At 40.7% G+C, this 16,170-nt stretch overlaps 1 protein-coding gene across 2 annotated transcripts in view; it reads right to left on the reverse strand.

Annotated features, from left to right (window-relative positions):
• The window catches only part of PPP2R2B (protein phosphatase 2 regulatory subunit Bbeta), a 454,249-nt gene that overhangs the window by 282,644 nt on the left and 155,435 nt on the right, over window positions 1-16,170 (reverse strand). The gene's annotated exons all lie outside the window — the stretch shown is intronic.

Raw genomic sequence — 16,170 nt, forward strand, 5'->3', positions numbered from 1 at the left:
ACATCAAGTAAACATTGGGATTTACATATATACACTAATATGTATAAAATAGATAACTAATAAGAACCTGCTGTGTAAAAATATCAAGGAAACAATTTCTTTGGTGCCCTTACATTTACCTTGGGCTATGGTTCCCCCTCAAGTTATCTGATAGATTAACATGGCCTTGTGATGTGACACCATCATCCTGCTTTTCCTACTATACCTCTTTTCTTAAAATATTTTGTGATCATCATGAACAGGTAAAAGTCTAAATTCTCCCTGGGCCTGTATTTGGAAAGGTAAATTCATTTTTTTTCAAGTCGCTGGTTGTAAAGCTATAAAGCTGATTGATTGCTTGATTAGTCACTCAAACTCTGGCTTTGGATCATCTTACCAAAGTTTACCTTCAGTATACCCAAAACAGAGGTTGCTTAGACCATGGTCAATGACTGGGAAGGAAACCAAGGTTTCTCAGACATAAGACATGCCAAACTTTTCAAAGCCAAGATCATCTCATTTTCCTGCTTCTGCTTCTCTGATAAAACATACCTATGCTCTGTTACTAACAGCCACTCTGCAATACACTACACGTTGAACCAGCTGTCCCCCCAAGTGCAGGCCTCTCCAGTGGGTCTGGTTGTCACTAAACCACTGATTAAACATTTTAAGACTGGCTTTGGCAAAACATGCCAGAAATTCCTTCAGGGTAATTAAAACCACCTTCTGTGTCAATAAATACAGACTGTGAGATCCTTCATGTGCAGAGTGGCTGGTGCTGACCCACGGGCTCTAGGACGTTTTTTCTTAGATGGCTTTTCCATCACTGCAATTGATTTTAACGGACACATCCAGACCCTTCCCCCGCCCCATTATAGAATGACTGGTTGAACTCAGAGGTGTCATCTTACCCTTATCGTTTAAGCCAAGAGACAGGACCAAAGGGGCTCTGAACCTAAGGGCCAAGCTCATTGCCAAAGCCCTTTCACCCAGACCTACAGGTACGAGAACTTGAATGGAATTCTGGTTACAGAATGTGACAATTACTAGTGTCCACTTTTCACTACTCTTCCAGGGTTCCAACTGATTTTCATTTGAAGAATTATTAATGTGACTTCAAAGTAAAAAGAAGAACTCAGGTGAATATTTACTACATTGATATCCAGAGGCCTGTTCTTCGCACATAATAGACACTCCATGAATTATTTTTCACCCCAATAACAGCTTTACAATTTTTAGTATGTAAACAGTGCACAATACTTATTGAAAACTGTCATACATTAGAAAATGTAAAGATAAACAGTAAAAATTACTAAAAGTTCCATCAGCCTGAGGTAACCATCATTAATATTTTGATAACCATTCTGTGTTGAATTCTCACAATTCACACATACAGGAGGAATCATACTATATATATCATGGATGTGGTGAACTTTAATATTTTGAATTGTCTTTTCTTTGCTTACTTCTCCCCTCTCCCCCATAACCAATGTTAATAACCCTTTATATACTTTTTTCATTTGGATGCTATCATATACCAACTCATACGGCATGACTAAGGTTTCAGTTGCTTAATGAATACTTGCTGAATGGTTAAAGAGTAAAAAACAAACACATAAACAAATGAATGGATGAACGAATAAATAATGGCTCATGCTCTTAATTAGCTGGTACGATTTCCAAGTGATTGCAAAAAGCACATCTTTTGACAGCACCCCTGTAGCTTTAAACCCTAGTGGGCGTAGGAGAACCTGGCTTCAATATGTGAAGAGGGAGCCCCAAGTTCAAACTCCCACGTAAAGAATATGTAACTGGCTGCTGTCCTAACTACAGAGACATAATCAATTTACTCTCAAACTCAAATCCAGTTTAAAAACCATTTACTAAGCACTTGTACACCAAGCACTACACTGTCCTCTCTAGGATAAACTAAAGGGGTAAAGATGTGATGACTGTGTTCTGGGAATTTCTTTCCAGTTGGGGAGACAACATTCCATCTGCCTCTTTCTGGCAGGCTGTCTAACCTTGGACCTCAGTTTTCTCATTCATGAAATGGGAATGAGACCTATACATCACAGGATTGTTGTTATGATTAAATAATTCAAGGAATTCAAGAAAAATGTCATGGGAAAATCTGGATTGGAGGCAGGTCACATAGGTACCAGGGAAGGGGAAAGGGTACTTATAGGAGCAGGGAAGCAGGAATGACCTGGGGTAGTGAGGACCCTGCACAAGCCAGCCTGCGTGGTTTGAAGTCCAGTTGGGAGAGACTCAGGTAAACGAAGGGACAGGCAGTAAACAGTAAGGCTTATAAGCACAGGAGAAAATCGTGAACAGACTAATCTTCTTAAAGGGTCAAACAAAAGGCGGAAAATGTGTTTTGCCTCTTCAGCATGTGCCAACGTCTAGATTAAGGCCATCCATATGAGTGACTCAAAGACAACCTGCTTGTCAAGTAACTGGAAAAAGAAAAGACCTGGCCTGCACAATGGGCTCAAATCCAAGTTTCTTACACTTGTAGGAAAAATTCTGATCGGAAAATTTCATCTCAAATTGTGCTGAGAAAGCTTAGGGACTGAGTAAGCATGTTGGCAGCAGAAGTACAATATGATAATCAGACTCCCTTTGCATTTTTCAGCACAGTGCACAGTTCTTCAGGTCCTGGGGAGACCTTAGCAGGTTTTTGATCTCTGATGCCGTGAGGGGTCAGAGAACCCATAAGGAAATACACCTTGTTCACAAATGGAACTGCACCCAAAACTTTCCTCCTGTGTCCTATGAAGTAACCAGAGAGTTCTGACTTCCAAAGCATGGTATGTTAATTTCACCCAGGCTAATCCTACAGATCTGGAGTGGGATTAGATATTAATCATTGCAAGAGACATACATTGGAGGCACTGAGCTGTCCCAGACTCTCCTGTTAAGCTCAGGGTCCCACGGCAGCTCTTCTCCTTTCTGTCATATCTTTTCCTTTTAAACTAGAACCACTGATGAATTCCTGGAAGCCTATCCCCATGCATCTGTGCTGCCCTAATCAATACTCTTTCGCTCCATCCCGCCTGCCCTGGCCTCCCAGACAGCAGAGAAAGGAGATGAGAGGTAGGTTTTAACATTACCATATCAAATCATCGTTGAAACTTAATGTTTACAGAAGCTGTTTTAATACTTTTAGAACTCTGAGGAAGCAACTGGATCACCTACTAACCACACAAATCTTTACCCATTGAACTGTCCATCCATCCATCCATCCATCCATCTACCCAGTCAGCCAGCCAGCCAGCCATGCATCATTTATCTACTGAACACTTAGGTCACAAACTGTGTATCATTTAATACTTCATAAAAGTTTAAACAAAAAAAGTCAAAGAATGTGGTATTCTTACTGCAATACCTCCAGACAGTTCTGAGGGAGAAAAGTGCCCCAAATATTTAAGCCAAATGAACTGAGACTTCAGATGGACTCCCAACTATAATCCCCAAAGACTGGCGAACTACAGACAGCCAACACACAGCTGACTCTGGAACAACATGGGTTTGAACTACACGGGTCCACTTAAACACGGATATTTTTTTAAATAGTAAATACTTGAGTACCACAAAGTCCATGGTTTGTTGAATCCATGGATGCAGAAGAACTGGGAGTGTAGAGGGCTGACTATAAATTATACCTAATTAACCTCTGCGTTGTTCAACGGTTGTTGGACTAAAATCACTCATTAAAAATGTAATCCCAGTGGTAGTTTATAAGATTTTTACTTTTCATTTCCATCAAATCATGCTCTCAATTTTTGGAGGGAAATTAGAGATGTCTGGAAATCTTGAGCCAACGATAGAGTCTAGTTTTCCCAGATTTATCTAGGTTCAAACTGCATTCAACCACATATAGTATTAACAAGAAAAAGTTAACATAGCTTTCAGAAATGTCAGATTTGAGCCCCACAAGAGGCTAGCTCATTAAACAACCATACTGGTTGTCATGTTGGGTCAATCATTCTTTGAAATTACCTACTCAACAGTTTGAAGAAAATTAACATTTCTGGGTCACCAGGTTCCATATACTTATCTACGACTGATGCCCGGGAACCAGGAAAGTCATTTTATTTAACGTAGGTGGGCAACTAAATCCCAGAGAGCAAGCTACTCACCCATGTATTTAATAGCGGAGGCTGAGCACTGAGCTTGTTTTCCCACTAGGAAGGGTAAGAGGACCCGGAGCTCTGGGGAAGGACAAGGGCCACGGGATCAAATAAAAGCTCGTTAATTATATCTTTATGACTTTTTTTCTGATTTTCACCCCACGTACATTCTCTAGGATGAACTTAAACACTCTGAAAACGTGTGACAATGTGAAGTAGAGGCAAAACACAGACCAAACAAAAGTAGGAAAGAGCCATAGCAATTACAAAGGCACTCATTGGTACCACTTTTTAAGAATGCAATTTATTGATATTATCTAGAAACTTAATTGTTTGTACCATTTAACCCAGTAATCTTGACTTTAGACACTTGTTCTAAGAAAATAACCAGAGAGATGATTTAGATGCATGCAATCATTTATCACACAAATATTACATCAAAATCCTGGAAATAATCCAAACTTTCAGCATTGAGTGATTGGTAAAATTATGGTTTAACTATAGGATGTTACAGAAGAATGCTCACAGTATTGTGTTTGGGCCCAAAACAAACAAAACAAACATAGGTATGATAATATTTTTCATATAATTCCTTTATTCATCCATCTCTCTTTCTCTCTCTCTCTCTCTCTCTCTCTCTCTCTCACACACACACACACACACACACACACACACACACACACACACACAGCAGCCTGGAAGAAAATACATCAAGAAATGTTTGTAAAGATTATGTTCAGAGCTAGAGGTAAATATGATTTTCTTTTTTACACTTTTCTTTACAGTCCAAATTTTCATCAGTGAGCTCATATTTTGTTCTCTCACAGCCTCTATTCTTTTCCTACATAGCATTTACCAAGATTTATATTCATCTTCTTATGTTTGTGTTTAATGTGTATCTTTCCAGTAGAATGCAAGCTCTATGAGAGTAGAATATGTGTCTGGTTTTTTTTTTTAATTGCATATCTGGGTTTTTTTTTTTAGCGTGGTGCCTAGTATATAACAAACATTTTTAAAGTAACCACTGAGTGAGCAGCTATGGGGACACCACCTGGAAGATGTGTGGTGGTATATGAGTGTTCTAATGGGCATCAAACAGTCGGCTACGTCTCTAGTCTCCAGCTCATTTGCTCAATAATACACCATCTTCCTTGCTTACTTTTGCCTCCTAAGATCACACAAGACTCCACTCTCCATTAGGAATGCCTGTGCCGCTCCGCTCCACCTGTCAGAATCCCACCAAGACCCCACCTTCCCCACTGAGCCGTTCCTGTTCAGGTAAGCATCCCTCTAGCCCTTACCAAAATCACTCACTTGGAAGATCAACATTTTTTGAACTTTATTGGGTACCAAACACTTTTTTTGAATAGGGGTCAGCAAACAATGGTCCACAGGCCACCACCTGATTTTGCAAATAGAGTTTTGCTAGAATACAGCCATGCCCACACGCTACAATGGCAGAGTTGAGTAGGTGGGACATAGACTGTATGGTCAGGAAAGATGAAAATATTTACTATCTGGCCCTTTACAGGACAATTTACAGACCCTGTTCTAGAGCATCTACGTACTTGTAAAAAGCAGAGATGACACCAGATTTTTATCCCATCAGGTTATTCTTAGGGCAATATGGGATCCAAAGTATATCTCCAAGAGCTTTGTGACAAAGAAATTATTGTAATATACCTAAATCCGGTTTTTTTTTAATTTTTTAATTTAATTTTATTTATTTTTTATACAGCAGGTTCTTATTAGTCATCCATTTTATACATATTAGTGCATACATGTCAATCCCAATCTCCCAGTTCATCACACCACCACCCCCCACTTTCCCCCTTTGGTGTCCATACGTTTGTTCTCTACATCTGTGTCTCTATTTCTGCCCTGCAAAGCAGTTCATCTGTACCATTTTTCTAGGTTCCACATATATGCGTTAATATACAATATCTGTTTTTCTCCTTCTGACTTACTTCACTCTGTATGACAGACTCTAGATCCACCCACGTCCTAAATCTATTCTTAAGAACATACATTTCTGTGTCAGACATACATGCATTCAAGTATATGATGGCTCTTCCTCCTTATCATAATTACAACAGAATCTCTTTTAACAGACCTCTAGGAAGTTGACTCATTGGATGAAAATACGTCTCCAATTCCCTCTGTAAAGTGGGTCTCTAGCCTGCTCTCCATTCACAGCTAACTTATTAAGGTCATCTCTGGTCCACCGGCTCACTTCTGTTTCTTTTGGTTGAGCTGCACGTCTACTGAGAGTCCGTTGTGTCGGCTCCCAAATCTCTTGATGCCCGTATACTTGTCATTTAATTAAATATCATGGAAAGTGATGACAAGAATGGTGTGAAAAGGCAGAGAATGATTGTTTGATATGAAAACTAAGTTTAATGCTTTCAAAAAACGATCAAGAATTGTCAATTAAATGTGGGAGAGAGAAAAGATGGGGGACAATCATAAAAATCTAGAAGGATCAGTAGTTAAGATTGGTTCTCAGGGGTCTATACTCTCGCTCGACCTCAAGGAAACCAATCTCAGACATGGTCTTTGTCATTCTGGGTGTGGTTTGTGCAAGAAAAATGTAAGTCCCCATCAGCATTTCCATACTCAGAGACTAAGCCTTGATTCTTCAACAGGCTCTTCATCAAAATTAGGCAATGCTGTTTAAAATAGGTGTATCAGGAACTATACTCAACATTCAGTAATAACCTATAAGGGAAAAGAAGCTGAAAAACAATATATACATATCTCTGAATCACTTTTCTGTACACCTGAAACTAACACAACATTGTAAATCAACTATACTTCAATTAAAAAAATAAAATAGGTGTATCATTGTTATGATTCTCTGCCTTAACTTTTCCAATTTATCACCCACTGTTGGTCCCAACTGCATGGAGTGAGAGGGATTCTTCTGTATTTATTAAATGCTCACGTATAAACAATACTATGTTAGCCAGGTGCATGTTGCCTCGGCCGCTGCCATATTTTATAGGTAAAAAAATAATCAGAGAGATGGCGTGACTAGTCCAAGGCCTCAGAACTAGTACTGCTGGAGTGGGGGGCGGGCCTTGAGCCAGGCAGGCCCTGATTCCACCATCTCAGACCCCCAGGGATAACAGAGAGGCAAACGCAGCACAGACTCACACAGTCTGGCTTATATGATCAAGTACATTTTGAGAAGGTCAGAGCATCATCTGCCCAAATGGATGGAAAGATGCTTGAGAGCAAGAACTTCTATTTCACCACACTTCCCAGCACCACCACCACAGCAAGCTGGCAAGAAATCCAAAAATCAATTTTGTTGGAGTTGGTGAATTTTATTTCCTAATTTACAATAGTAGAAGTAACTGGGGCTTCCTGATTTCTAAAAGAAAAAGGTTCATGTGGGATTTACAGCCCCCTCCATGGAGCACACAACAGCAGGGGAGACAGTCTATTGTGCCTGTCAGATCATGTCACTGAAAGCTCAGCCTCACCAATTGGCACTTGCTCTTTCCTGTCGGTGCGGCAAGTTGAGCAGTGCCCTGCTCACCAGATGGTTATTTGTTCCACCAGCCACCTTTGCTGCATCCCTGATTCACTCCAGCCCAGGACAGTCTCCAGAATTCATGCTTCAAGGCAGCTCCTGCCAAGAACTTTGCCAAATGGCTCCTCTCAAAGTCATGGGCCGCCCAGACAGACTGGCTCCTCCGTCTGCAGCAGTTTTTGGCAGAGACGCTTCCCTTTCTGCCTCCACCTCTTGGCTGCACCAGAGCCTTCTTGCCAGAAGGATGATCTGACCCATCAGTATATGCAGCCGGACCTGGAGTTCTGGGGCCATTTAAAGCCTACATCTGTGTCCCACAAGTTCACCCCTGACTACAATGTCAGAACACACAAAACAAACCTAGATGATCACAAATACAGATACAGTGCATCACAGAAACTTAGAGCCAGGAAAATCTATAGAGAGCTTGCCTCCCCTCCCCCATCTTCAACCTCATTTTAGTAGATTAGGAAATCAAAGCCCAGAGAATAAAAGTGACTAATTATGGTGGCAGGACTGGGAATAACACCCAGGTCTTCTCATGTGCATTCCAAATCACTGCTTACAATAAAGACTGCATTGCCTTCCAATTTTCCCTCTGTTCATTTTCAAATTCTTGATAAAAATTACACCCTGTGTATCGGTATTGATTCAAAGGAGAATTTCTTTAGAAAAATGAAGAATCTTTTCTCTGCATCAACATTACTTTTTTTTTTTTTTTAAGCAGGCATGTCTATATACTACACGGACAGACCTGGAAGTGACTTCTGTTCTGCTACCCACAGCTGGGTGACCTTGAACAAGTAATCTCATTCTGCTTCAACTTTTCACTTAAAGGGGTATAAGGACAGTATCAACGAGAAAGATACTTTAAAGCCCAAACTTGGTTCATGGCACACAGCAAACCCTCCACAACTGCTAGTAATCAACATTATTCTGTATTAACACTCAAATCCACAGTGGTTTTAGAATACACAGTACTGTGCACATATACATAGGCATGCCAGGTATTTCTTACATTAGGAAGTTCAAGTTCATGAAGTTAAATGACTTATCCAACGTTACTTAGAGAATAAATGAAGGATCAGAGATTCCTTCTTGCCCTTTTGCTAAGAAATGAGAACCAGTATCTCGGCTTTAAAGGAGAATGTTTGAACAAAAACATATATATATGCATAATCACTGCAGCATCTTATGTAATGTAAAAAGCCGGAAACAGTTTCCCATCTAGCCACAAGGGAACTGCTAAATAAACTGCAGTACAGTCATACCACAGGGCACTATGCAGCCATTAAAAAGAACAAGGCAGACGTAGGTGTCCTGACACAAAAAGGTCTTTCAGATATGTCATTGAATGGGCAAGAAAACAAAGCGCAAATAAAACAAGCAGTATGCATTCAGTTATACAAACAAACAATCCCGCCCCTAATGTGTATCTGTACATGTATATTTAAATGTATGGAAATGTATAGAAAGGTGTCTATAAGGAAGCCCACCAACTATTGACGATGGCAACTCTGGGCAAAGAAGTGGGATGGGTGTGGGGATAGAGAGTGATTCATGCTTTGCTTTACCTACTTCCATAATGCTTGAAGCTTTTCAAGTAAGAAGGCATTTTTGCATTATTTGCCTTATAAATAGACATAAAGGCAGAGAGGAACATGAATGGCAACAGTACAGCAGCTGTGAACCAACAGACCTCCTAAACTGGGCGTCCCTGGGCCCAACTTGACCTCTGCAAAGTTACATGAGCAAATGCTACTCTCAAGTTTCTTGTTCAGCTCTCCTATTTGGTAAAATGCTTCCTGGTGATATTTTGTACTTAGGGATCCAGGTTTTGCCTCTCAGACCACCTGGGAGTGCTCAGCATCTTGCTGCAGTATGTCCCATTAGAGCCATTTACAGCTTTTCCACACTCAGCACCCTTGTGCATCTGTTGAGGGTCACAGAGCTGAGCCCCCTGCATTAAGTGGAGGAGATGGCCTGCCATTCTGTGACTACTTTGGGTTCATTACTTAATGGATTCAAGCTGTGAAATCAGCCATGCATGATGGAGGAGTCTGTCAGTCGCCCAGCGTCAAGCCCAGTACGCCTAGAATACATCATCTCATGGGTAAGGTACTCTTTGGCACACTCCTTCTGGTAGACCTCATCTTTCTCACGTTAAAATCCTGCCTGCAGAGGCCCCTCTAGACCCTTAGACTCCATGCATCTTCTTGCCCCTTCATTTCTTTTCATTTGCTGGAATCAATCAGGTCTCTTTCCTCCAAAGAACAGAACTGACAGTCTGACTTACCCCTCTACATGGCCATCCTTTTCCATTACCCACAATGATCCTTTCTCCAAAGAAACCATGAATACTAATTAGCTGTCCATGGATTTCACAGATACATATCCTATTATGACCACTTACCACTATTCCCATAGTGAACTTGGAGCATAAGAATCCAAGGAGTCCTGGATTTACGACAAAACTCCTAGTGGTCTTGTGAAAAGAATCTGTGCTTCCAATGGGATAGTTATGTCAGAACTGGTTTGTCAGGTCAGAGCTGATTTTCAGCCTCATTCTAGCGTTCTACTGGAAAGGCAACAGAAGGAAATTTGGTGGTAAGAATGAAGTTTGGAGATGAAAGCAAATATCGTTTTAATGGGAGATGGGTAGAGCACTACTGGAGAGGTGCTTTGGCCAAAATGAGTTCTCAGACACCACCCCTGATGCAAAAGGACATCAGCCATCATCCAGCTGCCTCTGGCCCATCCCTTCTGCTCTGCCCAGGAAACTATATGAGTTGCCATCAACTCTGGACAATGGGTGCCTGGATGGCCCAGTGGGAACTTCATTGTGAGTGTCCCAGGCTGGGGGCGAGGGACATGGAGAAGGCTATAAAAACCCAGCTAATTTTCATAGTTTGACTGTTCAATTCCATAAATATTTTCCTTCTTTTCTTATTATAGATAGAGTAGAATAAATCTACAGGATTAACTCAGCTAAGGATTCCAGCGCCAACTGGGGGAATTCAGCTCCCTCCCTGTGGGAAAAAGAGGAAAGCCTAGATTTGTGCACTGTCTTACTGGGATGAGATGAACCGGGTGAACTGAGTAGCACTGAATGGGCACCATGGGGATGCATGCGGAGCACTGAACACAACCTGAATTTTTTTTCCCTCTAAAATCCAGACAAGCAGCAGCAGGGGTGGGCAAAGAACTCTTGCCTAGAATCCAGGCGGTCATTGGTTCCAATCTGGGTCTGCCACTTACAAGTATGTGACCTTATACAAGTTTCTTTGCTTCTCCAAACCTTGCAATTTCTTATTCTGAAAAATGCATCTAACGCAACCATTCCCTCAGAGTTGTTGAAGGAGATTAAATGAGTAAACACATGAGAAACACCTAGGAAAATGCCTGGGATACAGACAGTACTCGGGAAACCTTAGTTCTCCTCCCTCATCTAAGCGTCTAAATTGGGCCCTTAGTTTCTTCGTAAATGCAAATGCTAGAATCGAGGAATGTCAGTCTACAGCTGTGCTCTTTTCATTGAGCATACCAATATTTTGACAGGACTGGCCTAATATTATTCACCCCAGGTTCATTGGTACGTTTCTGACCAGCCCTCATAAAGGGCTTGGGATCGCCCCTGGGGACCTGGATGCTAATAATGAATACTTGCTAGTGATTTTCAATGCATTCTGGTTATTATGTTTAGTAGTGGAACATTTCCTATCCCCCGGAAAGGTCATTTATAATAGTATAAGGCTGCTTGTTCCCACCTTCCATTTCAGATTTTTCTGAGACTAGCAGAGAACTCAAACAGTCATCCATATGCATTGGAAATACTATTCTGATCTGGCATTTACATAAAAATACCAAAGCAACTTAAGGAACTACAGGGCAGCTCTCCAACATGACACTACCTCCTTTTATTTTTCTGATGCCTTTCCAGCACTTTCATATCAAAAGTCATTTTCATGTACCTTCCTAGTTTTACTCATCATAGCTTCCCTCTTTCTTGAGCATGTGTGGGATGGATGGGGGGAGGGGAGGAAGCAGGGAATTTCACTTTCTTTTATTCTCATGCCCCTAAGAAGCTGTAACGTTTCACAGATCACACAGATCTCAAGTTTGGAGACCCTCTGAACTCAATTAACTCAAGACTGGCCTCTTCTTATTCTATCACATTGCTCAAAAATGGCCATATAGCATTATTGGTATAATTTAAGTGTGCGGTTAATTATGCTTACACCAAGGTATTCTGTCCTGGTACAATTTCTTTATACGGAGCCAAGATCAGTTTCCTTGTAATTTTTCACTCATTGGCTCAAATTCTGCCCTGCAGTGCTCTTCTCCTAGGCATCTCATCTATTCACATGCTTTTAAGTACCTTTAATATAGCCGTGACACCCCAAATTATAATCTAGTCCAGATCTTTCTTCTAAGCTTCAGACCCAGATATCCAACTGCTTACTTGAGAGTCTCACCGTGAGGCTAGATGACTCCAGTTTCAGTGGAAAGCCGCACTATGCATCCATTCTCATGGCAAAATCCTGGGAGGTCATCCTTGACACCATCTCCATCTGCTTCTCCATCTCCACCCAGTTTATCACACCACCTTAGCCCTATCCATTCTTCTCCTACAATGTATCTCTAATCCGTCCAATTCTCTTCACCTCTATTGCTGCCACCATCCTAGGGGACACCCGTGGCCTAACTATCCCCCTGCTTTCACCCTTATTCACTTCCTACCCAGCCCTCTGACCCCACCCTACATAGCAACCAGCCTGAGTTTTGAAAAAACAAACCTGATCGTATTTCTCCCTGATCAAAATCCTTTAATGGCTTTCGATCCACATTTGGATAAGGTCCAAACTCCTTAAGGCCAACAACGCTCAACATGATCCAGTCCCTAAATACCTCTCCAGTTTCTTTTTTGTAACATTTTATTACAAACATTTTCAAACAAATAGTCAAGTTGAAAAAAAAAATTACAGTGAATATACATTGACCGACCACCTGGATTCTACCATTAACATTTTATACTTGCTTTATCAGCTATCTATCCATTTATCCATCCTTCTCTCCTAGTATTAATTTTTCTTGGTTTTGGTCCATTCCAAAGTAAACTGTAGGTTCCAGTCTCATTTTTGTCACTCTTCTTGTTCCCTACACTCAACCCTAGGCATCTCCTCATTCTTCGAATCTGTCAGACTATTTTATATCTCTGTGCTTTGGACCTATTGCCCCTTCTACCTGAAATGTCTGCAGCTCTTGTTAATTCCTGACTCATCCTTCGGTTTTCAGCTTCAACTCTGTCTGAGAGGCAGTCACTGAACCCCCAGTCTAAATTAGATTCCCCTTTCTGCCTTACACATAATCTCAAGGCGTCCTGTGCTTTTCCTGAATATCGCTTGTCACAACTGGTAGCTATGTATTTTTTTTGCAAAATCATTTGTTTAATGTCTACTTTCTCCACCAGCCCAAAAGCTCCATGAGAACAGACACAATGTCTGTACCGGAGCATGCAGAATCACCCCCACAGAAGGTTAGTTAATAGTTGTTGAAGGAATTAAAAGCAGAAGGAATCAGTAGTTACATAATAATAATATCATATTAATATAATAACAATACATGGAGACAAAGTGAATTTGTTCTTCTTTTAATATGTACAAGCAGTATGGGTTTTTTAAGGCCTCTAAGAGAAGATGGAACTTACTCACTGCCAGAATATAACCAGCAAGTACATTAAGGCAGATTGCCAAGTGGCAAGATCCATGGCTAGTGGCTGAGTCAAGAAAGAGACTGTGGCGGGTCTCAGGGACTTCTCTCCCATTTCCACTAGCCCTTCCCTCAAGATCATCCCAAATCAACAACAATCCAAGGAAAACCAGGGTGCTTGCAATGCAAATGCAGTTTAAGTAATACTAACAATTGCTAAAATGTATTGAGGGCATTTATCGAGGACTGGCTTTGTAATAGGCACTGTGTTGAGTGCTTTTCCTGCATTAGATATTCTTTTTTCCTGTGGCATAGGTTCTAATGTTATTCCCATTTTAAAGCTAAGGAAACTGAGAACAGAATAGTTATTTTTAAACAATAAGTTCTCTGACTTCCTCTTCTAACCAGATTGCCATTCCTGTAAAGTCCACCTACGCAGAATATTTATTCTGACTGTGCCCCATATGAGGGTAGAAAGATTAATCCAGAAAACTCTCAGACTGCTCTAATGGAGAGGGGGTTTTAGTTGGTTCTAACAAGTCTGAAAATATAGAAAGCCAACCCTACCGATGCTTTTCCTCAGGTATTTAAACCCAAACACACACTTTCAAATGATCCCTGCAGAGAATTTTTCCTCAGATGGGAACACCGCTTACACACAAAGGTAAACCACTGTGATCTTCCCCATAACAGGAACTAATAGTTAAAGAAAAATGAAGCAGTGTAGAATTTCCTAGTAGAAGAGTATGTCAGCCAGTCTTGAGTTTGAAGACAAGCTTTTCCCCTGACTGTGTGACCTTGACAAATTAGTATCATCCCTGGGCCTCAGTTGCTCAGTTTCCTTATTTGAAAATGGAAATAACAAGATCCACTTAGCAGGGGATGGACATATTAAAATGCTACTTACAGAAACCTCAGTACAGGACTTGGAAAAGAAAAGATACTCAAAGATAGTAACTTTAAGAAAGGGAGGAAAAGATAGGAAAACGTAGGGGAGGGTGGTAACTTAATACTCAGAATAAAAGTTATAAGAAATGTTTTTAATAAATGCACGTCATGCATTCTTTTCCCATCAGAGAGAGAGAGAGAGGGAGGAGCTTGGGAAAAAGTGTCCTTTAGCATCTGCATTGCTCTTACCCGGATGAACTTGCCTGCAGATACCACTTACAATGCAGATTGAGCTAAGAGTCCTTCACACTAACTACACAGCAAAAACCTTCCAGCTTTAAATAGAATACTGCAGTGTGGAATGATCCGAGCAAAGGGGAGAAAAATTCAGAGATAAATGCGAAGGAGATTTTGCAGAAAAAAAAAAAATCTGCCATATCTGGGCAAGGGAGGAAAATGCAGAAATATCAAAGGAGGCAAAAAGAAAAGCAAAGTCTATAGAAGGACCTAGAAATTAATTCCCCAGAAGGTGGGTTTAAGTTAATAAAGGGAAGAGAACTCTGTGGCAAGCCCCCAATGAAGACGATTTTAACAAAGAATATTTTGATCTAGTGGGGTTCCTTCAAGGTGTACTAGCACTTTGAAGGTATTCATCATCAGAAGGACACTTCCCCCTCTGGCCAGGTCAATGTTCCCTAAAATGCAATTAGGGATTGCATGTAAAAAGGCAATTTACATGATCTAAGTTCCTTTTTTTTTTTTTTCTTCCCAGACCTTCACTAAGATCAGGTAAAGAAACCTGGAAGCATACTGTGAAATAAAGGTTTGTTTAAATTTTCAATGTGGTGGCAGTTGGGGGGTGGGGGGAGGGAATCCAAGAGGCTGACTTGGAAAAATTTTAGAAAGTTCTTTGCTATAAACTCATGCCTCATTTCAGACTATATGAACCCAGATATTTTATTCAGAACCAGAGTTTACAAAAATGTCATCAAATAGGAACAAAGATTAGGTAGTATCTAGGGCCCTGAAAGCGGTAAGGAATGCCGTGTTTAACTCATTTCTTCATTCTACAGATGACAGTGCTACGCACATGGCCTCAATTTCCCCATCTTCCCAGCTCAGTAAGTTTCCTTTGCCTGCGCTTGGAGGCATAATGCAATACAGAAGAAAACATGAAGGCAGCCCTCTATCTTTGTTGTCTCAAATAGAAAAAAAAAAAAAAAAAAGGTGTGCCCCCAAAGACAATAGACCCGAAAGCCAACTTCTCTTTTGGATGATAGGCTCTGACCCAGAGCTGATCATATTCTACCTGGTGAGTCAGTGACAAAGCACTAAGAATGGGGAAGAACATCTTACCACCACGTTGTCACCAGGCAAGTAAAAAGAATCAGCAAGTATGGTGCTCGGTATGGGGCAGGGACAGGCTGCTGAACATCTTAAAAGCCACTTCTAAGCTCCTGAAGGCCAGAGCTCATAAAGCTCTCCTTGATCTGTCTAGCACCATGGACGCATTAGGTGTGATGCTCTCCAATAATGATGATGAACGAAGCATGTATTTTCCATAGCGCTGGGCATTCTTTCTATCTAAAACTTCCAGGGATGTTTATAGAAGATGCCACCTTTACCGCCAAATTGTGTGTCTTTTTATCTTTCAGAACTTGAACTCTTACTACCACCACGCCCATCACATTTCTCTAATAGTCTTGATTTGATTAAATATTATAGAAATTTTAGCACCCAAGAATAATAAGAAGAATCTTAAATTAACATGCCTTGCTACATTTTCCTAAAGCACTTTCACACATATTTTCTCATGTGGATATCACAATGTGACAATGCAACACTTTATAGGAGTGGTTAAGGATAAAGCCTGACAGGTAGAAAATGAAAGCAAAAATGCAAAAGTTTTGGTATTTGAAA

The sequence above is a fragment of the Physeter macrocephalus genome, chromosome 8 (assembly GCF_002837175.3).
Source record: "Physeter macrocephalus isolate SW-GA chromosome 8, ASM283717v5, whole genome shotgun sequence".
Lineage (NCBI taxonomy): Eukaryota > Metazoa > Chordata > Mammalia > Artiodactyla > Physeteridae > Physeter > Physeter macrocephalus.